The following is a 24,905-nucleotide window of genomic DNA, read 5'->3' as shown; positions in this document are numbered from 1 at the left end:
ACTGCCGACTCTGATATTTGTTGCTTTTATGTGGATTTTAAGTGTTTTGTGTGATTTTATCTGTTTATATGTTACGATTTTTGGTGATTTATTCGCTTTTCGCTTTGATCAACACACACGACTCGCACTGCACATCTATCTCAACACGCCAACAAATCGCTATTTATGGATGATTGTATGCTATGTTACTCGCTTATGCTATACTACTCGCTGTGAACTCGCTAGTCGCAATCGCTATTCTTGAACGCTCGCGGACTTTGAATGATAGGTTTCTGTATTCTGACTGCCTCTTGTGCTTATGTGCTTCTGTGCCTCTGTACTTTACGTGCTTATGTGCTTCTGTGAATATGTGATTATGTGCATTGTGTCTACGTGATCATGTACCTGAGCTTTAGTAGTATTAGGTGTGTGAGGTGAGATTCGATTATATTGAGTGTGAGCCCTGTGGCGATGTCTGTTGCAGACAATGTCGTCATCTGGACCCCGTCACCCCCCGAGTTACTCGTCAAGAACAGAGAGACAAACGCCTTGCTGCTCTCATCGCTAAGCAAGTGGCGAAAGTTGTTCCTCAGATCGTGAGTGAACTATATGAGAATGTGAGAAAATCATCTGAAGAGTCCAGGACCGAAGCTCCGAAAGCTACTCCTAAAGCTTCTTTTAGCTTCAAACAGTTCAAAGCTTGCGGACCGAAAGAATTCATTGGCGAAGATGGCCCTACGGCTTTGTTTCAATGGTTTAATTCGATCGAGGTCACCCTGCGTCAGAGTGGATGTCCTGACAATCTCCGTACTCTGAATGCTACCGGCGTCTTCCAGTCCCGCGCTTTAGACTGGTGGACGGCCGAGAGGAACAAACGCGAAAACGATGCAGTTTACGGTCTGTCCTGGGATGAGTTGAAGAACGTCATGCTGGAAGAGTTTTGCCCCCCCCCCCCCCATGAGCGCCAAAAGCTGGAGGACGAATTCTGGCATCTAAAGCAGAAAGATGGTGACAACGCTGCTTTAACTGCTCGCTTCAAGCAGCTCAGTATTATCTGTCCTGATCAAGTGAAGACTGCTGATATGACGATCAAGAAGTATATCCGCGCTCTGCCGGATTGTGTTGCAGTTTTTGTGCATGGTTCAAAGCCAGTAACAATTGAGGAAACTTACCTGCTTGCCGCTGAAATCAACGACAAGCGAGTCAAAGCTGGATTTTGGGATAAAGCTACCAAGAACCTGCACCAAGCTACCGCCGCACCAACCACCGAAACCGCCGCTGCTCCTCAATCATCAAAGTCCTCTCGTCACAAGAGGAAGAACAACAACAGCAACTCCAGCAACAAGAACTGTGCTGTCACTACCACTACTGCCCCACTTCAAGCCATACCGGCTCAACAGCAATCTCAGCACCGATCAGCTCCAGCACCAGTTACTTATGCACCGACTGCAAAGCGTGCATACACTGCTCCTCACCCTACTTGCCTGACATGTACTTATCATCATTCGGTGGGTATCGCCTGCAGATTTTGTGTGCATTGCAACATGTACGGCCACTTCACCGCTAACTGCCGTACAGGTCCTCGACAAGCACCAGCTCAAGCCACTGCTCATCAAGCTCTACTTCCTGCCCCACAAGGCCAACAAGTGGCTCAGGCACCCGCGATCAACGCCAGAGTCTGCTTCGCGTGTGGTGATCCCAACCATTTTGCGAACATGTGCCCGAACAGGGTTGTGAAACAAGATGTTGGATCTGAGTTTGATTTTGATTGTATTTTATGTTTGAAAATAAGATGAAGATGGATGAGTGTGCAGCGGAAATTATAATGAAAACAAATTTTTCATACAATCAAACGAGATAATACTTTCATCAAACATCTTTACACAAAGAACCGAAAGATTGAATTTATTTCAACTATGATTACAATGATTGATGTAAGAATGCAAACTCCCCCTCAGCCAAAGCTCAGTAGTTTGTTCGTGCAAAGAAGACGAATGATGCAAAGAGCTAATAGAACAGTACAAAGTACTGAACTATTTATAGGCACTTGCAAACTACTGAGCATCTTTGCTGATGTCACCATGAAAGTGACATCTAACCTCCTAACAAACTCTAACCTCTGATCTATACAGACACTGCTTGTGTTAACTACTGCTAATACATTCTATTACAAAACAGACTTTAGAACAGCTGCTGCAACCTTCTACTGCTGTGAACTCAGCAGCACTTATCCGGATCAGCAGTGCTTGACTCAAGGCAGTAGATTGAATCAGCAGGACTTTAGTCTTCCATCAGATCTTTAGTTGAGCAGCAGTTATGGGTCAGCAGTTTAGCAAGATCAGCAGATAGGAGGTCATCAGTAATTGTAATCACTTTCAAGGGGAGAGATTTGTATATCAACATTTGCTTATTCAGGATCCACTGCTCTGATACAGTTTTGGCTTTAATTATCTGTTCCTCTGATAGGGTTCAATCCCAACAATCTCCCCCTGAAACAGATAATGCCAAAACCCTTCATTATTTGTGGACATTTTATTGCCTCATTAACAGCTCCCTTATCTGACCTTTAAATTGTAATTCAAAGTCAAGGGCATCTGTATCTTCATCATCCCTGCTAAGTGGAAGATCAAGGAGATCCTGCAAATCTTCAAGTCTCAGGCCAAGAGCTTGTTCCCTTGATATTTTCTCCACTTCTCCACCAGACCTGAGCAAAGTCAATACGCAGGTCTGTTTGTCAGTTGCCCACTTTTGTATTTTTGAGCCTGGTGGGTTTCTTGGGAGATGCTTATTTGTAGAAGTATTTGGTGAGGCTGGCCTGTTCATCACTGGCTGAGCAGTGGCCGCAGAGTTTTCCAGTTCAAATTCTTCTTTAAACGTTCTCAACAAGCCTTCTTTTACAACGGCATTTCCAGTAAGAATTTCTTAAACTGTTTCAGCACCTAACTGGCTTTGTCTCCTTCTTTTGTAGATGGCAGTACCAGTTGGAGCAGTGGCTCTCCTGTTTTGCAGCTTCGATGGTCTTTTTGAAACTGCTGTTTCAGGATAGTCAGGTTTTTGAGGAACTTTTGGATCTTTCTTTCTTAGTTCCTCCAACCTTTTGTAGGTTGTCCTGACCACATCTTCTTTCCATCTAGCAATTTGTCTTTTTGTACCAAAATCAGCCGCAACCAGTTCTTCTTTCATTCTCTTTAGTTCCAACTGTTTGTCAGGTACATTCTTTTTGTACTTTGCCCAATCAAGAGGAGTGTGAGTGACTTTCCTTTTTATCATGTCTTGAATTCTTGCTGCTTCAACTTCAAGCTCAGGAACAGTCCACTCTTTGTACATGTGTCTCTCTCCTTTGTATCTCTTGTGAAACATAATGCTTTCAATGTAATCTTTCTTCAAAGTTTCAGCTGCTCTTTCTGAAATTTGTTGACTGACATTCTTTGCAAAACGTTCTAGGGAACTGACTTGTGTGAGCAGATATTGGTAGTATCTTGATACTTCTTTGTCAGATTTCCCTTGTGTGTTTCTTCTCGAGATATCCTCTGCTTGCTTGGCCTTTATCTTCAAATATTCATCAATATTTTTGGGCCAGGTATATCCTTTGATTGAAGGCAAACTCCTTTTGGCAGGGTCATCCTCTGTATAAAAATATTTTATTTCTTCTCTAACAGCTTCAAGTTCAAGAGGAAATTGAACACCTGCAGGAGGTAAGGGCTTGTGCATTGGAACAGAAGAGAGTGGAACTGGTTTTGGTATATTGACAAGAGCTAAAGGTTTTGAAGATGTTGGGATGGTGAAGTGACATCATCTTTAGGAATTAGCCTTTTCCTCTTTATTTGAGGAGGGACTGATGATGTTTTGGATGGAATGGTGGTTGTAGTGGTAGTGGTTTGTGATAGACTAACAGTTGTTGAAACAACTGGTGTTCCAACCACTGTTGTCTTTACAGCAGATGTTATAACAGCTGCTGTCTTCTGCCTTTTGGCAGGAGGTGATTTTGATTTTGGTGGTGATGGTGGTAAAGCAATGGATGTAGTGTGTGTTGAAATGGTGTGTGTTGAAGTGGGAACAGATGTTGAAACTACTGAAGTGCCAACAGCAGTTGATACAACAGAAGTTACAACAGCTGTTTTAGGTGGTGGTTTTTGAGCAGACTTTGAACGTCTGACCGGAATGGATTTGGGTAACCTTTCTTTTCTAGTAGGCTTCTTCTTTTCATCAATAAGATTTTCATCATCTCTTGACCCTGAAGTACCCTAATCCGGATAATCCACCCTGGCTTTCTTTTTGGCCTCTCTATCCCTTTTCACACATGCAAGTGCTTCTGCAAGTGCATTTGTGGTCACATCAATTTTCTTACTTCCATCTGGCAAAGGAATCTGTTTGGTCATATTTGAATTTTCTGGTGCTAGGTAGAGACCATCTGTTATTCCTTTCCTTCTCCACTCCTGAATTTTCTCCCCCTTTTTGGCATTATCTTCAGGGAGGTGATCAATGAAGAACACAGGTGGAGGAGCAGTGCCAGAGTTGTGCAGGATCTGAGTTTTGAGAGCCTTTAGATCAGCCCGAGTGTCTTTGAACCTAGACTCCATAGCATTTCTCAGCTCTTGAACATGTTTTTCATGTTGCTGATCTGCTACTTGTGCTTGATGATGGAGAAAAGGTTGAAAAAGATTCCAGAGCTCATTTGTAGCAGGTGCCTGTTGGAGAGCAGGTGCTTGAGGTGGAATAGCAGTGGATTGTACCTTTTGTACCTGTAACAACTGTTGGAGCATATCTTTGAGCTCTGCAACAGAGTTATCAAGTTTTTCAACACGAGCCGTCAATTTCTGGTACTTTAAATCATCACCCAATGTAATGGGATCATCTGATTTCCCACTAACAGTGGTTTTATCAGTGGTTGAAGTAGGGAGTTTACTCCAAACATTAACCACTGATGCCCCTTTTTCTTGGTACTGGGGTCTTCTTCCTTTAACACTTGACAACCTTTTGATGTTGCCAGTAGGATAAATAAATCCACTGGTGGTTGGCAGAGGTGCTATAAAAGGAATTGCCTCCAAGGAAGTCTTATTGATGTAACCACTGTCCAACTGTAAACTAGTGGGTTCAACAGTTGTAGTGGCTGCTTCACTTGGATTACCACAAAGAGTTACTTGTAACTCAATGGGTGTAACCTCCTCAGGTTGTGTTGGTGGGTTAGCAAAGAATGATACAGCAGGCTCAGTCATTTGTTGAGGTATATTCTCATTGACAGGTGATTGAGAAGGACTGAGTAATGCCTGGTTCAAATCAATTGCATCCAACAGCAATTGTGTTTTTTGTGGAATTTAGGATGTGATGGTGGGTGTAGAAAGTGGATTTGCTCGGGGCATTGAGCTGTGGATGATGGAAACGAGTGTATCCAGAGCATCATAATGTGGTGGCCCTTTGTGTACAACCTGTTCTTTTTGTGAAGAAGCAGGAGGAGTTATGGTTATGGGTTGAGATATTTGTACCAACTGCTGTGAGGAAGAAGCAGCAGTGGTTTCTTGTGACATTTGTGTTGTCACAGGCATTAACTCTGGTATCTCATCCTCCAGAGTTGCCGTTTTGATTGGTTTGGGGGGTTTTTGATTTTTCTTTTTGTAAAGCTTTTTGGGTTTTGTAGGTGTGGGTTTCAAAACAGTTGGTCTGCTGCTTTGATCACCTAGAGCAGTAGGCTCAACAGCAGATACCTGAGGAGCAGTGGTAGCTGCTAAATTCTACTCAGGTACCCCTGCTTGTGTTTTGCAAGGTGCTAACATTCGTGAAAAAGTTTCAGATGTTAGGCAATTTATTACAGTTATTTCACCTTGGTTTATTAAAGCTAAATCATCCTAACTGAATTTCTTTTCAAAATAGTAACTTAAAAACCTTGGAAACAGCAAGAATGATTTGGTTTCAACATTATTAACCAAATCTTTAAAGATTTCCCGAGAATAATTATAATTTTCTTCTTGAAGAATTGCATATCCCAGATTTTGAATCTTTATAGGGATCTCATTAAAAGAAGTGGTTTTGTTTGAAACACACAGTAGGAGGGTATGAAATAGAAATCTAGGTGCAGGAGGAAAATAACCTTTTTCTAAGGTTAGTTTCTTCATCATTGTGGCTTCATACCCTCTTTCAATGAAGTCAGTGTGCAACTCGTTTTTAGTGAAGGAAGTTTTACCTGCCTGATCATCGAGTTGGAAGGCTTCGGAGATGGATTGTGGCGAGATTTGGACAGTTTTACCCTTTATAGAAGAGTGGATGGAGGTTGCAATGTCTCCTTGTTTTTCAAGGGTTGCATTCTTCCAAAACTCCCTTTAGGTCGCCAAATAGATTGGTGCATCGGCGGTGAGCAAAGTTTTGTACTTTGATTTTGCCATGGTGTTAATGATGGAGTCGAAAACATCTGTGGTTCCTGGTTTTGTGAGTAGACCCAGGAGATTGTGAGACTTTTTGTATGGAATTTCAGTGGAAGTTGCCTTTTGAGAGGTTGTTTTCGATGACTTTGATGTGGGTTTTGCAGACGACTTCGATTTTGTCATTTTGAAACGAACGATCGAAGGAATTTTGTGAGAGATGAGAAGAAAAACTGCTTTGAGAAGAGAACTTTTAAGAATTCAATTCGACAGTAAAACCCTGTTTTGATGGTGAGTGGGGAATTTTATAGGAAAGAGAATGAATGCTGATGTGGCAGCCGTTACAAAAGGTCTGACTGCTATGTACTGCCCACGTGACAACCACTGGTGAAAATGAAGGACAGTACTTTTGATGAAAGCAACTAATAAAAGCAGTGGAAAGGGGGCAGTGGATGATTTTTACTATCAGTGGATAGCATATCAGTGGATAAGACACTGCTTTTGAACAACAGAGGTTATCAAGAGATGAGAGAACAGAGGTTGCCTTTCAGCAGTGGGCAGACTTTTGAAGTAGAGCAGACTTTTGAACAATCAGTGGTTATGGCAGACTTTTAAGGATTTTAATGAAATTTTCATTTTTAGCAATTTTTAAGGATGGATTTTTGATTTTCTGAAAACATTTTGTTGCTTTTATTCATAGAAAAACAAGATGTTGCTTGTTATTCCATGTTTAGCATCCCAATCCTAGAGACCAGACTTTCAAAAGTGGCTGTATCAAGTGCTTTTGTGAGCACATCTGCCAGCTGGTCTTTAGTTGGGACATGATGCAGAGAAATCAAACCTTTTTCATAGCAATCCCTCACAAAGTGATGTCTGATGTCGATGTGCTTTGTGGTAGAGTGGGAAACTGGATTTTTTATGATATTTTCTGCTGCCTGGCTGTCCAACATGAGTGGTGTCTTTAAGGCAGTGATACCAAAATCCAGCAACTGATTTTGAAGCCACAGGAGTTGGGCTGTACAGCTTGCAGCAGCAATGTATTCAGCCTCAGCAGTGGATGTTGAAACTGCTGCTTGCTTTTTGCTTTTCCAAGAGACCAAGCAATCACCTAGAAACTGGCACCCTCCTGAAGTGGACTTCCTTTTGGTGTGACATCCAGCAAAGTCACTGTCTGAAAAACCTGAAAGCTTGATATTCCCATTAGCTGGATACCAGATACCAAGTGTGGGAGCACCTTTTATGTATCTGAGAATCCTTTTTACAGCAATGAGATTTGATTTTCTGAGAGCTGATTGACTTCTTGCACAGACACATGTTGCAAACATGATGTCTGGTCTAGATGCAGTTAGGTACAATAAGGACCCAATCATGCTTCTATAAAGTGTTTGGTCAATCAGCTCATCCTTTTCATCAGACATGACCAGCTTATTTGTGGCCATGGGTGTGCTGCATGGTTTACAATCATTCATATCAAATTTGGTTAAAAGTTCTTTAGCATATTTGCTTTGATGAATGAAGGTTCCATTTTGCAATTGCTGTACTTGGAGACCAAGAAAGCATTGCAGCTCACCCATTGCACTCATTTCAAACTCAGCTGTCATGAGTTCTCTAAACTCTTCACACATTTTGGTACATGTGCTTCCAAAAATAATGTCATCCGCATAAATTTGGACAATCATTAAATCTTTCCCTCTCCATTTAAGAAACAGTGTTTTATCAATGGTACCTCTTTTGAAACCATTTGAGAGTAGAAAGTTGGAAAGAGTTTCATACCAGGCTCTTGGTGCTTATTTCAGGCCATACAAGGCTTTGTTTAGCCTGTAGACATGATCAGGATAAAATGGATCCTCAAAGCCTGGAGGTTGACATACATACACCTCTTCTTGCAATGTACCATAGAGGAAAGCACTTTTGATATCCATCTGAAACACCTTCATGTTGTGGTTGACAGCAAAGGCCAGGAACAGTCTGATAGCTTCCAATCTTGCAACAGGGGTGAATGTTTCATCATAATCAATCCCCTCTTCCTGTCTGTAACCTTGAACCACAAGCCTGGCTTTGTTCTTGACAACGATGCCCCTTTCATCTGTTTTGTTCTTGAAGACCCACTTTGTACCAATGGGACTAACCTCTTTTGGCAGTGGTACAAGCTCCCATACTTGTTGTCTTTTGAACTGTTGGAGCTCCTCTTGCATGGCTTCTACCCAGCTGTTGTCTTTTAGTGCCTCTTGGTACTTGACTGGCTGATGGAGTGATAGAAAACCAGCAAAAAGACAAATGTTTTGGGTTTGGCTTCTTGTGAGCACCCCTTCATTGATGTTGCCAATGATTTGATCAGGTGGATGAGATCTCAAGAAGATTAAATCTTCTTGGTATGGTATGATGGCATTTGTTGGTGAAGGCTGCAAATGTGTATCATCTGAGCTAACCACTGCTGGTGACTTTGATGACCCAGCAGTGGCTGCAAAAGGTAGTGGAATGGGTGGTAATGGAGTGGACCACTGCTGACTTTTATCCACTGTTTGAGGACTTTTGTCAGCAGTCTTTGAGGATGTGGAAGCAGTGGTAGATGGGCTACTTTGGTCAACAACTGTTGAGGTAGCAGTGGTTGAGCTTTGACAGCTGTTTTGAACAACTGATGCTTTTCCATTTGTGGCAGACCTTTGAGGGATGATGATTTCATACCCATAGTCTGGTGATGTATCCAATGATGGACCTGCACTGTTAGTCTTGATAGCAGTACTTTCAAAGGTGAATTTTTCAAGATCAAACAGATCAGCAGGATTTGCTGGGATTTTCATTGATGAAAGCTCATTGAACTTTACATCCAAAGTCTCCTCCACTACCTTGGTCCGTGCATTGAACACTTTGTAGGCCTTGGCAGTGGTTGAGTATCCCAGAAAATAACCACAATCAATTTTGGCTGCAAATTTTGAAATGGAATCTTTTAAGTTCAAAATAAAGCATGGGCAGCCAAGCACTTTGAAGTATGAGATCAGTGGTTTGATTTTATACAGAATTTCATAGGCAGTCTTTTTGTGCCTGGGGTTTATTAAAACTCTGTTCTGGACACAGCAAGCAGTGTTTACTGCCTCTGTCCAGAAAGTTAATGGCAAACCTGAATCTGCAAGCATAGTTCTAGCAGCCTCAATCAAAGTTCTGTTCTTTCTTTCCACAACCCCATTTTGCTCTGGTGTTCTAGGGATGCTGTACTGCCTTACAATCCCTTTCTTCACACAGAAGGCATCCAACTCCTTATTTTTAAATTCTGTGCCATTGTCACTCCTAAAGCTTTTCACTGGAAGGTCAAATTGCTTTTCAACCTGTGTCACAAAGTCTTGCAAAATGCCTGCAGTTTCATCTTTAGAGTGCAAAAAGAAAGTCCATGTAAACCTAGAAAAGTCATCAACTATAACCAAACAATATCTATTCTTTTTGAGGCTCATGACTTGAGCTGGGCCAAACAAATCCATGTGTAGCATTTGCAAACACTGGGTTGTTTTGGACTCTTCAATGGACTTGTAAGAACTTTTATGCTGTTTTCCTTTTAAACAGGAAATGCAATGTTCAGGACATGAAAACAATTTTTGTGGTAGGCATCTTACCAAACCATTTTTTGAAATTTCTGTTATTGTCTTAAGATTTGTGTGCCCCAGTCTTCTGTGCCAAAGTTCTGTCTCTTTGTTAGAGGCAGCTGAGAACAGACAGGCATCAGCTCTGGGACATTCTTTAGACGTGTCAACAACATAAACATTGCCACTTCTTTGAGCAACAAGTTTAGTTTGACCATTTTTGATTATTGCTTCAATCTTTTTGACCATTTTTGGTCCAACAATCCTACAACAGTCTTTTGTGAAGAATGACCCAAACCCTTTGTCACTCATTTGAGATACACTCAGAAAGTTGAATTTCAGATTGTCTATTAGATTGACATTTTCAAATTTTACATTACCAGATTGCACTGTTCCAGACCCCAGAACTTTCCCTTTACTATTATTTCCAAAGGATATATCACCCCCTCCATGGATTTTAAAGTCTTTGAGGAGGGCTTTACATCCTGTCATGTGCCTAGAGCCTCCACTATCTACATACCACAGACTATCAAAGCATGCAGAAGCTCCCTTTGCAGCAGCCATCATTGCACAATCACATTTAGGATTTTCCTCATCTTCAGCTCTCTCTTCTACCTCACCTGTCTTTTCTTCTTCGGACCATGGATCTGTCAGTGGTTCAATCAGAGTGCCTGAACTTTCTTCCAACAGTACTTCATTTGCCACAGCAGTGACCACTTCTTCAATCACCTCATCCACTGTTTCAGAGGCCAGTTGTTCCTCCTCAGATTCAACCTCCTCCTGTATTGACTCTAATGCCATTAAACAAAATTCATCATAAAAGAAACATTAGAAGCATAGAGTGCAAAATTTTCATCACTGAGGTCTTCAGGCATACTGCTCCAGTCAACAAATTCTTGAGTAAAGAAACTTTGTTGATCTGGTTGTTTTGCTACTGGAGCAGTGGTTTGTGGTGCAGGTTGCACTTGTGCCTGGGGAGCAGGGGTTTGAACATATTGGATCTGTGGAGGAGCTGTTTGGACATAATGCACTGGCACAGGAGCAACAACATAGTGAGCAGTGTTCACATGTGCTGCTGGGGCATATTGGGCATAGTGTACAGTGTTTTGATTTTGAGATCTAGGATTTGAACTAGGGTGAGTGATTATGGGACCAGTTGTTTGATTCCTACACTCTCTAGCAAAATGTCCTAACCTGTTACACTTATAACACTTGATTTTTGATTTATCCAACCCAACCCTTAGATTCCCATGCAACCCTGGGAATTTTCGCCCTGTTCTTTTATAAAACTTGCTAGTTCTAACACTTAGCAAGGCCAGTTGGTGCAGGATGTCCATTTCCTCTAGATCAGTGGGGTCGAAATGCTGTAGATCATTGAGTTCAAAGCTTAAATTGTCTGACATCTGGTTTTCATTTGCAGTGAATGCATGACCTGTAGAGTGAGGATCAGGGTTGTTAAAATTTGCACCAGCAGTTATGTCAATGAAGTGATCATAACCCTGATCCTTACCACTACCACTAGATTCTTCTTGACCCAGAAGAGCAGTGTTACCGAATGAATAATCATCAACGGTTTTCCCTGACTCTTGTAACTTCCTTTTCTGGTTCAACTCCCTTTCGTAGGTCAGGAGTCGACCATGGAGTTGGGTCAAGGTCAGATCCTTGAACTCAGGTGAATTTCGGGTGACAAAAGCTATTGTGTCCCATTTTTCTGGCAGTGACCTGAGGAACCTGCTGTTTTGAGTTGAGTTTGTAAAAGTGGTTTTAACAAGCCTCAGTTCACTGATGAGACAACTGAACCGCTCAAATTGTTGCGTCAGTGATTCACCTTTAACATGACAAAATGTTTCATACTGCTGGTTCAGGATTTCCCTATTGTTTTCTATGACTTCTTCGGTACCTCCAAACTGTTCCTTAAGTGCGTCCCACAACTCTTTGGCATTGTCACAATGTAACAATCCAGCATATATTTCGTTGGGCAGCGCTGATGCTATGATACTAAATGCTTTAGCATCTAGTTCAAATTTTTGATAATCCGTTTCAGTATAATTTTCAACAGGTTTTGGAACTTGTTTTTTAACATCTTCAGCGCTTGGCACTGTAGGAACATGAGGACCAAAGATGACAGACTTCCAACAACCTGTGCTTTGTTGAGCGAGGATGTGACCCATCCTCCTCTGCCAGATGTTGTACTCATTTCTTTTTAGCATAGGTGGTTTAAAAAGAGAACCGATGTTGTTTTTATCGTCCTGAGATTGTGACGTCATTCTTGTTGTTTTATAGGTACTGAGAAATCAACTTTAATGGTGATTAATCCTTACTCTGTTTTTCAACGACGAACAAACGATCAGTATCAACTGTTTTGAGCTGAACTATTTACGTCAAAATGATTGTTAAATCAAATTTGACTGTCCAAGCTCTAATACCAATTGTTGGATCTGAGTTTGATTTTGATTGTATTTTATGTTTGAAAATAAGATGAAGATGGATGAGTGTGCAGCGGAAATTATAATGAAAACAAACTTTGCATACAATCAAATGAGAGTAATACTTTCATCAAACATCTTTACACAAAGAACCGAAAGATTGAATTTATTTCAACTACGATTACAATGATTGATGTAAGAATGCAAACTCCCCCTCAGCCAGAGCTCAGTAGTTTGTTCGTGCAAAGAAGACGAATGATGCAAAGAGCTAATAGAACAGTACAAAGTACTGAACTATTTATAGGCACTTGCAAACTACTGAGCATCTTTGCTGACGTCACCATGAAAGTGACATCTAACCTCCTAACAAACTCTAACCTCTAATCTATACAGACACTGCTTCTGTTAACTACTGCTAATACATTCTATTACAAAACAGACTTTAGAACAGCTGCTGCAACCTTCTACTGCTGTGAACCCAGCAGCACTTGTCCGGATCAGCAGTGCTTGACTCAAGGCAGTAGATTGAATCAGCAGGACTTTAGTCTTCCATAAGATCTTTAGTTGAGCAGCAGTTATGGGTCAGCAGTTTAGCAAGATCAGCAGATAGGAGGTCATCAGTAGTTGTAATCACTTTCAAGGGGAGAGATTTGTATATCAACATCTGCTTATTCAGGATCCACTGCTCTGATCTAGTTTTGGCTTTAATTATCTGTTCCTCTGATAGGGTTCAATCCCAACACAAGAACCCCCACAGCAGCAGCCTCAGCAACAACAACAGCAGCAGCAGCAACAGCCTCAGTAGCAACAGCAACAAACCGCCCGCGCCAGAACATTCAGCATCAATGCGCGCCAAGCCCAGGTCGACAACAATGTGGTTAATGGTACGTTTCTCGTGAATGGTATATATGCTTCGTGTTTATTTGATACTGGAGCAGATAACTGTTTTGTGTCGTTTGAATTTGAGAAGCTCCTTAATCGTAAGCGCTCCCATCTCCCCTCGACGTTCGATGTCAAAGTTGCCACCGGAAGGACTGTCGCTGTCAATTTTGTTCTCCGTGATTGTACTCTTGAACTCAACAATCACATCTTTCCGATCGACCTTATTCCGAAGCAACTCGGAAGTTTTGACATCATAGTAGGCATGGACTTTTTTCGTGAAAACCATGCTGAAGTTGTATGCTTTGATAAGATGATTCGATTCTCGCTCGCAAATGGTGACCAAATGTGTGTGTATGGTGAAACTCTCTCGAAAGGTCTTAAACTCATGTCATATGTCCAAGCTAGCAAGTATCTCCGCAAGGAATACAGAGCTTTCTTGGTTAACATTGTAGTAGCGGAGAAGGAAAAGAAAGGAAAGACAGAAGTGAAAGATGTTCCTATGGTTCGTGAATTTCCTAATGTGTTGCCTAATGATCTTCCTGGCCTTCCGCCGAGTCGTGATATCGACTTTCGTATCGACCTCATTCCAGGAGCCAACCCTATTGCTAGAGCTCATTACCGACTCGCTTCGTCTGAAATGCGTGAACTCTCGAGTCAGCTCCGGGAATTGCTTGATAAAGGCTTCATTCGCCCGAGCACCTCTCCGTGGGGCGCATCAGTTCTTTTCGTCAAAAAGAAGGATGGGTCGTTCAGGATGTGCATTGACTATCGGGAGTTGAATAAGTTGACAATCAAGAATCGCTATCCCCTGCCTCGAATTGATGACTTGTTTGACCAGCTACAAGGTGCTACGTGTTTCTCGAAGATCGATCTACGCTCGGGCTATCACCAACTACGCATCCAAGAGGAGGATATACCTAAAACCGCTTTTCGCACTCGATACGGCCACTATGAGTTCGTTGTTATGCCTTTTGGTTTAACCAACGCACCCGCGATTTTCATGGATCTGATGAATCGCGTGTGTAAACCATTTCTTGACCGCTTCGTCATCGTGTTCATCGATGATATCCTGATCTATTCCAAGTCGAAAACCGAACACGCGCAACATCTATGTTTGGTTCTCGAATTGCTCCAAGGGAATCGACTCTATGCCAAGTTCTCCAAGTGCGAATTTTGGCTGGAGGAGGTTCAATTCCTTGGTCATATTGTCAATAGTCAAGGTATTCATGTCGACCCCGCGAAGATCGAAGCTGTTAAGAGTTGGGTTACGCCGAAGAACCCGTCGGAAGTCCGTTCTTTTCTCGGACTAGCGGGCTATTATCGTCGATTTATCGAAGGATTCTCCAAAATCGCTGTGCCGCTTACCGCTCTCACGCATAAAGACAGACCTTTTGTTTGGGGAACTGAACAAGAGACTGCTTTCCAAACCCTCAAGCATATGCTTTGCAATGCTCCTGTCCTCACTTTACCCGACGGAAACGACGACTTTATTGTCTATTGTGATGCCTCGAAACTTGGCCTTGGTTGTGTTCTCATGCAACGAGACAAGGTTATCGCCTACGCATCTCGTCAGCTCAAGATCCACGAGAAGAACTATACAACACACGACCTTGAGCTAGGCGCAGTTGTTTTTGCGTTAAAGATTTGGCGACACTACCTTTATGGTACCAAGTGTACGATCTTCAGCGATCATAGGAGCCTACAACATATCTTTGACTAGAAGGAACTTAATATGCGTCAACCCCGATGGGTAGAACTTCTCAACGATTACGACTGTGAGATTCATTATCACCCAGGCAAAGCAAATGTCGTTGCCGATGCTCTAAGCCGACGAAGCTATTTGCATAGCGCTCGTAATGTTCTCGCCCAACATCATCTCGAAACCCTCATCCGCGAAGCCCAACATGCTTGTTTTACCGAACGCACTTTGAAGAAGGAAAGAATCTACCACGATGGAGCCCATCTTGTGAATAAGTCGAATGGGATATTCCATTATCTGGACCGAATTTGGATCCCCAAGCGGACTGATTTGCGACAGATTTTGATGGACGAAGCCCACAAATCTCGGTATTCTATTCATCCCGGTGCCGATAAAATGTACCAGGACCTTCGCTACAAGTACTGGTGGCTGGGCATGAAGAGGGATATCGCTCTCTATGTTGGAAAGTGCCTGACTTGCTCGAAAGTCAAGGCTGAGCACCAAAGACCCTCTGGCTTACTTGAACAACCCCCGATCCCTACGTGGAAGTGGGAAAGTATAGCTATGGACTTCATAACGAAACTTCCGCGCACGCCATCAAGTCACGACAGCATCTGGGTTGTCGTTGACTGTTTGACCAAATCTGCTCATTTTCTGCCAATACGAGAAGACTACAAGGTAGAAAGATTAGCCTGAATCTACACCGATGAGATCATTTGTCGACATGGGACACCTCGCGACATCATCTCTGACCGTGATGCTCGGTTTATCTCTCGTCTATGGGAAACGTTTCAAACGGCTCTTGGTACTACGCTTAATCTAAGTACCGCTTTTCATCCCCAAACCGACGGTCAGACTGAGAGAACGATTCGTACCCTTGAAGACATGCTCCGTTCGTGTGTCATAGATTTCGGTGGTAATTGGGACGCATACTTACCTCTAGTCGAATTCTCGTACAATAACAGTTATCATTCCAAAATTCAAATGGCACCGTTTGAGGCATTATACGGAAGAAAATGTTGATCGCCTATTGTATGGCACGAGATCGGGCACTCGCAATTAACCGGTCCTGAGCTATTGCAAGAAACGACTAACAAAATCCTCCAAATTCAAGACAATCTGCTGAAAGCTCGGAGTCATCAGAAAAGTTACGCCGATAGACGACGCAAGCCCTTGAATTTGACGTTGGCGATCACGTACTCCTAAAGGTATCACCTTGGAAGGGTGTGGTCAGATTCGGCAAGAAAGGGAAACTCGCGCCTCGATATGTTGGACCCTTTAAGATTCTGGAAAGGATCGGAAAAGTGGCCTACAGACTCGAACTACCGGAGGAACTTAGCAACGTTCACCCGACTTTCCATGTGTCAACCCTAAGAAAGTGCCTGGCTGAAGATGATCTGTACATACCTCTAGAAGATCTTCAAGTAAACGAAACACTACACTTCGTGGAGAAGCCTGTCGAGATCATGGATCGCTAAACCAAGCAGCTCAGACGCTCGCGCATTCCCATTGTGAAGGTTCGCTGGGAAGGCAAACGAGGCGCAGAGTTCACTTGGGAACTCGAAAGCGACATGAAGGCGAAGTACCCGCAGTTGTTTGCTACGGATTCAGCCTAATTTCGGGACGAAATTCCCTTAAGTAGGGGAGGCTGTAACACCCCATGTTTCGAAAGTCAAAGTCAAAGTCAAGATTGAAGTCAAAGGGAGACAAGATTGCTAATTGCGATCTGTCACTCCCTGCTCAATTCCTGTTTTGACTTTTTTGACTCATAGATAATCTTTTTATGCTTTTACATTAGTTGTATTATGTGGAGTACTTGTTACCAATCGAGGTTTAATCGATGTTTGTTGCATGTTTTGTCGCTTTATCGCTTATCGCAATCGCACTCGCAATTCGAATTACGCGTTCTGGATATTGTTTTATGTGTGTGTGCTACTTATGTGTTACTTGTGCATGTTTATTTATGTTTATGTGTGGTGATTAATCGAAACGCAATCGCAACTCAATCGCAATTGAATCGCAGACGCTAAACGCAAGTTAGTTATGATGATTATATGTTAGATATAGTAGTTGGGATTAAAAGTAATTTGATGAGAAACTCTATCGCATCGCAACGCTCAACACGCGAACCGAAACAGCAAAACTCGTCGCGCCGAACACTTGAATCGAGTGGCCAACCGACCGAGTTGCCACCCGATCGGGCTGCCACCTGATCGAGTTGCCACTCGATCGAGCTGCTACCCAACCGGGCTTCCACCCGATCGACCAGCCACTTTCCCCTTTTCATTTATGGAAACCCTATAAATACCTCTCATATGTCAACATCACTTGATGTTGACGGCTCTCTCCTCCTCAACTCGCTCCAGCCGCTATTTCTTCCGATTTCTCACGAATCTTGTAAGTTTTCATCCTAAATCTTGTACTTCCTTGATCTACACGCACTCCTACACCTTTCTATCTTTTGAATCTTAACTTTTAACCGTGAAATCACTAAGATTTGAGGTGTTCTAGGATGATGTCATCATGGTGTTCATAAGAACTTCATGTTTTGGCTTCAATCCACCAAGAACAACTTAGATCTGAACGATTTCCACATAAATAAGCAAAGATCTTTCATAGATCTGAACATATTCATGGTAAAAAGGATTGAAAGATGGTTTTCTAACTTTCTTTCAACTCTTTTACACTCAATGCACTCAAAACCGATAGAATCGGAGCTTGTTCTAATCTTCTACTCCTTCTTGTTGATGTGTTGGTTTAAGATCTGGATACTATCCATGAGAATATTGATTTCGGGTTCAACATGAAACATCGTCTCGAATAGTTAACTGGTCGGACTAGGGGGGGTTCCTGTCCGATCGGGTCACTAAGTCTTGACGAGGTTTCTGTTGTTTGGCACGTTATCGTACAGTCTCGAGAAAAGTACAAACTAATAAAAACAACCAAGTATGAAGACGATCAGGTCATCTGGGACGGATTGCCGTCCGATCGGATTGCCACCCGACCAGATAGCCACCCGATCAGCTTGCACCTTGGGTCCCACAATTAACTTTTATTTCAACTTTTGAGGTTTGAACATCGAACGGATCGCCGTCCGATCGGATTGCCACCCGACCATGTGATGTCTAGACTTCAACACTTAAACAATTTTCAACATGTTCAACACGTACGGATTGCCACCCGATCGGATAGCCATCCGATTGAGTGACCGTCCTGCGGTGAACTTGTTCTCAACCTGAGAAGCCTCGCCAATCGGATTGCCGTCCAATCGAACGGTCGTTCGATCGACCGAACTGAAGGTTAGAGATACTTCTCTGTTTTCAAAATGCTACAACGAAAACTTCAAAAGACAAACCATCATACCCAAACACATCCATCCCAAACGAGATGACAAACCAATCGAGTGGCGATCGGGTGACCATCCGAACGGAGTGTCATCCGATCGACCGGCCACCCGATCGGATTGCCACCCGATCGGATTACCGTCCGATCCATTAACACTTGTATCGTTTTACGCGTCGCTTATCGTTATTGCTATCATTCTGATCAGGCTAATCTCGCTCTAAGCGCTCCCTTCAATCCATCATCGCTGTGAGTATAATCGAACCCTTTTTGCTTTTCGCACTTTTGGGTGTTACATACGTTACTTATTCTAAATCACATCGAACACACTACGTAATACTTTAACGCTAACCGTTACCGCATGTTATACGTGACTTAATGAATGCTTGTTTGTTATGTTTACACATGGAATGCTGTCTACCTGCCTTAGCAACGATAGTACTATAGTTTGGACTCAGCACCTGTTCACTCAGGGGTTGTTAAGGACAATTAAGTACATGGCTCACAGTGGTGAGTGTGTATTACGAACTACCTTGCGCAGTCAACCCGCAGTCATTGGTATCGATAGGTTCATGTCGATAACTAACGTGCTTCATTTCACACTATGTACGTGCTGGTTATGCGTAAACGATTTCGAACTCTATTATATCTATTAAACTTGTATGCTCACCTTTACACTATGTGTATTGACTTTTACCTTAACGTATGTGGCAGGTGCTTGAGAGGTTTAAATGCTTGGCTTGCTGTTAAATCGAGGCTAGGAAAGGTCTAGAAACAAATAAACGAATTGTCTGTATTTGAAATTTGAGTTGTCGGAACAGAACAATTTGACCTGATTTTGTCTGTAATAATTATGTTACTTGTTATGTTGATGCTTTAAATAATTGGTAATAATAGTTGTTATGGAAACTTCTGGACAATCTGTTTCGCTCAGTGACACGCCCCGATGTTTCCGCTATCGGTTGGGGTGTGACAATCACGGAGAAAATATTCCCCACCCCGCCTCCCTTAGTGGGTGATGGGTATTAGGGTTGCTAAGTGGGGTACATCTTTAAATGTTTTTTGTTTAATTATTGTGCAAAAAAATAATATAAGCAGATGTGTAAAATGACATAAATGCCCTTGAGTTAACGTTAAAATGGATGGGGGTTGTGGAGGATAACAACAAGATTTGGAAACTACAAGGATCTACATAAGATGCTAATTAGACCATACTACAATTACCTTACGTGTAATTAAGTTTATAGATAACTTAAAACACATTTTACCGACAAGTAACCAAAGTGCATATATTTCATGTGGAACACAAGCAATGTGATTTTAGTGTGTAACTCTGTTTTCAATTTCTTACAAGGGTAAATTACTTTTTGAGTCCCTGTGTTACAATGGTTTTAACCACTTGAGTCCAAGATCAAAAAGTTTAACGCCCCGAGTCTCTATAACCATTTTTCTTAACCATTTGAGCCCAAATTTCTAACTCCGTTTGAATATTCTGTTAGTTTCTAATAAAAAGACTAAAATACCCCTGTATTTAAAAAATAGAAATATAAATAAATAACAAACCTTATCTGACTTACACCCTCTGAGTTCCAGCTTCATTAACCTCTTACACCCTTGCGCCAATATCGTCAACCCTATGTCCGACCACCACCACCTACACACCACCGCCGCCACGCCAACCATCCCAACCAGCTTCAGTATTTGTAGATTCTTGAACGTTGCAATACCGCACAAAACCTGATCATCACAACGATGCAAAATGAGCTTTTGCATCGTCGGACACCCCTCCGCAACATTTAACAAACCGATTTCACTACAATTCGCAACCACAAGCCTCTGCAGATTCGGGTACTTACTACACAGACTTTGCAGTCCTAAATCTACTTCACTAACAGGTACCAAATCAAGATTATTCGGTAACTAAACATCGGAATCAATACAAAAGGTACCAAATAAGACATATTGTACAAGGTTTAGGAATTAGACAATAAAGCATATTTATACTTACTCAATTAAACATAAATGCCTAAGTTGTATACAGAACTCAACAAGTACTGTTCTTTGATCACAAAATACAATTAAGTAACTGGTATGACCAATTTCTGTTGGCATTTATTTGGTCACCAACTTACCAAAGGTACATCTTCGGTAACCGAGTTCAACAAAATTGTGGATCTTCTTCGCAAAGTCGGAGTTGTGGATCTCCCAACAGAGGTAATTATTCATCCGAAACCGATCCAATTTGGGGAAAATATAAAATTAGGGTTTCTTTTTCTAGGGTTTCGTTGAAATTTTGTTGGATAGGTGGAGATGGAGAGGCGACGGTGACATTCTCCGGCTGTGGTCGGCGTGGCAGCGGTGGTGTGTAGGTGGTGGGCGTCTCGTCTGTTTATAGTGATCTCGACAGTGGTGGTTGACGGTCAACGCAAGGTGGTGATAGTGGTGGAGGTGCGGTGGGGATGGTGGTGGTGCGGTGGGGATGGTGGTGGTGCAGTGGGGATGGTGGTGGTGCGGTGCGGTGGGGATGGTGGTGGTGCAATGGTGTTAATGGTGGTGGTAGAGGTCTAGATGAGAGAGAGAGAGAGAGAGAGAGAGAGAGAGAGAGGATGGACAGGTGAGGTGTGTGTGAAATGTTTGTGTGTGTAGTGTGTATAATAGTATATATAATTTATTTTATATATAATATTAAAATATTTATACATTAGACATTTGTTCCTTATACTCTTGTGCATATAAGAGTTGTACTTTGTGTGTAAATGACTAAATTGTCCTTGTATGGTGATAGTGGTGGAGGTGCGGTGGGGATGGTGGTGGTGCGGTGGGGATGGTGGTGGTGCAGTGGTGTTAATGGTGGTGGTAGAGGTCTAGATGAGAGAGAGAGAGGGGGGGGATGGACAGGTGAGGTGTGTGTGAAATGTTTGTGTGTGTAGTGTGTATAATAGTATATATAATTTATTTTATATATAATATTAAAATATTTATACATTAGACATTTGTTCCTTATACTCTTGTGTATATAAGAGTTGTACTTTGTGTGTAAATGACTAAATTGTCCTTGTAGTTAACAAATTTGGTGGATGGTGTTAGAAATTTGGACTCAAATGGTTAAGAAAAATGGTTATAGGAACTCAGGACATTAAACATTTTAATTTTAGGCTCAAATGATTTAAACACCTAAAATACATGAACTCAAAAAGTAATTTACCCTTCTTATAAATTTCATACGAAAATAAAACAAGTCATTTGACAATCAAAAAAATATTTTGAAGTACACAAAGCCATGATCATTAATTAGAAAAGGATATAAAAATGAAATAGTTTAACTGGACAAATCAACTTATTATTATATTGGGTAAAGTTACTGTACAAATAGCCTTATCGTACAAAACATACGAAATACATGAAAACTTAAAAAAAACACGATGACATTTTCGTAATTATTTTACCCGTATTACCCTACAGGATCAAAATTACCCTACAAGATCAAAATTACCCTACAAAATCATTTGTAAAGTAATCATGATACTCTACAAAATTACCCTACAAGAATAAAATTACCATACAAGATCATTTGTAGAGTAATTATGATACTCTATAGAGTAATTATAATACTCTACAAAATTACCATACAAGATTAAAATTACCCTACAAGATCAAAATTATCCTATAAGATCATTTGTAGACTAATTATGATGCTCTACAAAATGGGGAAAGGGAATATGAGGCTGTTATACATGTAAGTTACATGTGAAACCATCAAAACTACGTAGTTTTGATTATACCCTCATTTAATTTTTATATTTTTATAGAAGATATTTACTCTCCAAAAAAATACATACTGTTCCATTCCAAGATCCCCAATTTCTCAGCCTTATTCCTGCGATTCCAACTTCCAAATGAAGATCTGCAACAAAGGTTCGTTAATCGAATCAATTTTGCAATCCCAGTTCATCAGGTTCGTCCTATCTTCATAATTTTATTACATGTTTTCATGTATCGATCAATCTCCAATCCTTAATAATATTGAAGCTACACTTAATTTACCTAATCAATACATGTTTTCATGTATCGATCCTACTCTTCAAGTGTTTTTTTATCTCTTGTTGAGGAGGTTTCTTGATTTTATTCTAGCAGCTCTTTCTAGAACACTAATGGACTTGGTTATATACATTTTTCTTTTCTCGAAAATTCATCATTATCGTGCTTCATTGTATGTACATTTTTTACTCAAATTTCATGACTGAATGATATGTTTTGACTATTAAATTATCAATTTCATTTACTTGTTACTCAAATATCATCAGCCGATTTCATGTTTGGTTATAAATAAATCCAACTAGGGATAAGCATTTGGGACTTGGTACCGGTACCGTATAGGTACCGAATTTCCCGTACTGATTTTTTTCGGAACCCACTATTTGGTGTTTTCGGTACCGGTATTTTCGGTTCGGTACGGTACCAGTATTTAACCGAATTCTACACACAAATACCGGTACCGGACCAAACATTTTCGGTACCTGTACCCATATTTGGCGAATTTCGGTACCGGTACTTTTGGTACCGATACCGAACTCATCCCTAAATCCAACTATTAGTTTCATTTAGGTGTTAGTGAAAGCTATTAATGTACATATGATACAAGTGTTCATTCACTGTAGGGGCTGGCTTTTACATTTGACTAGATTCGACATGTTGATTTATATACACAAATAACACGTCTTAAGTGGCGTGTTCATTCACTGCAGGGGCTGAAGAATTGAAGAGCTCTTGAGTAAAGAATCTCAGTAAAGAATGAACCCTTCGGACACTCGAACCAACCCGCGACGACGAATGAATTTTGACCCGTTTAATTTTAAATGTAATTAGTGACTCATGTACGTATATTCTTTGTAATTTTTTGACGTGTTCAATTGTAATCCAATGAATTTTGACCCGTTTCATTTGAAAGCAATGTATTTTTACCTTGTTTGAAGTGGTTCATTTTTATTCAACAATTATGACTTGTCCGACGTGTTTTATTTATGCGCTACATTTTGACCCGTTTCTTTAATTCCTATATTTTGACCCATTTCATATTTATACGCTACATTTTGACCCATTTCAATCTGTTATACAAAACTGTAGTATGCTATACATATGACAAAATAGGTTCATTGCAGAATGTATGACAAACGCCTGATCCATTGCAGATTTTGGTAAACAAAACAGATTGCATCTTTGCATATTGAGGCTGAAGTATGTTATATATGACAAAAAAATCCATAAACAAAGCTGCAAAGATGTCCACTTAAAAAATATAAGTACATATAGACGTAGTATTTGAACACATAATGAGAAAAATCCAAATTATTAGTATCTACTTGAGTTATAATCAAACTATTGACTACTCAAATAAATATAAAACGTAATCTTCAAGCTGATTCACAAATCATTTTTCTCTCTCTACTCTTGACTCATCTGCCTGAAAAAAAAAATTGATAATTATATTAGGCAAAAAAATTGTGGTTAATTATTCATAACTGTAGATCATACCTTCTTTTGCGGACAACTGCTGATGTAGTGACCCACTTTGTTGCAATAAGAACAACTTCTCTTTTTCGGTGCTTCTAAGGAAGATTTGATTCTAGTTGCACTCTTAGGACGACCTTTAGTATTGGTATTAACTAGTGGATCACGAACAGTAATTTGGGGCATCATGTTTACTTGCGAACTTCCTACATTAGAATCTAGTGAAGTAGTCTCATTCTGTTTTGATTTTTTTCGAATATTTTGCTCTTCTGAAAACCTCAACAAGATGGTATTTAGTTTTTTTATCTCGGATGGAGAGTCTCTTGCTTGTTCGGTTGCTTTTCTAAAATTTGATTGAACACACCATAAAGTTAATGCACTGACTTCATTCTCACTATTCATGTCTTCGATCCCAATTGTGCAATTATCCAACTTATAGCTAGCATCAAGTGTCCATCTAGGTAAAATATAATGATCAGGAAGGGTTTCTACATTTCTTTTCTTCAATATATATAAGATATGCTTACATAACATCCCAAATGTTTCAAACTTTGCACATGAACATGTAACATCTATCTTATTTAAAAGACGAAAGTTAACGTTTCTCCAATATATTTTATCAATACCCAATTGTCCAACCTTATACCTGATTTCTTCTGAACTCTTGCTTATTTTCTCATGAGTTAAATTGAATGTAGCTTCGGTCCATTCCTTCTTGAATACATCAAAGAGCTTCCTAGTGTAACGTGAACTTGCTTTTGCCTCTATCAAACTAACAGAAGAAAGAATTGGTTTGGAATTCATGGTCTTGAAGTCCTCATCTTCTTCGGCAGCCCTTCGAGTCTCAACAGCTTTATCATATTGTCTTACAAACTCATTCAACATGGTCTTTGAGTTTACATATCCATCAAAAAAAGAATGAATGCTTTCGCTTCTTCTGCTTGATGTCATGCCAACAAAAAAACAATCTTTCAAGAAGGCTTTAGCCCAATATTTTCGTTGATTATACATCTCCGGTATCCAACTGCCAGTTTCAAAATTATATTTTCCACATAAAAATTCCCAACGAGTTTCAAATTCTTCAATCGTATTACTCTTTACCCATTGCTTGTGTAACTCTTCAAAGTCACTATAACGAACTTTA

General features: G+C 40.8%; 1 long non-coding RNA gene across 1 annotated transcript; it reads left to right on the top strand.

Annotated features, from left to right (window-relative positions):
* The first annotated feature begins 21,967 nt into the window (after nucleotides 1–21,967).
* Nucleotides 21,968–23,233, top strand: LOC110912602. The gene is made up of 2 exons (XR_002578045.2): nucleotides 21,968–22,208; nucleotides 22,999–23,233. It is a non-coding gene; the product is annotated as an uncharacterized LOC110912602 (long non-coding RNA).
* The last annotated feature ends 1,672 nt before the right edge of the window (nucleotides 23,234–24,905 follow it).

The sequence above is a fragment of the Helianthus annuus genome, chromosome 15, assembly GCF_002127325.2.
Source record: "Helianthus annuus cultivar XRQ/B chromosome 15, HanXRQr2.0-SUNRISE, whole genome shotgun sequence".
Lineage (NCBI taxonomy): Eukaryota > Viridiplantae > Streptophyta > Magnoliopsida > Asterales > Asteraceae > Helianthus > Helianthus annuus.
The sequence above is the reverse complement of the archived record's forward strand: the minus strand, read 5'-3'. Positions and strand labels throughout refer to the sequence as shown.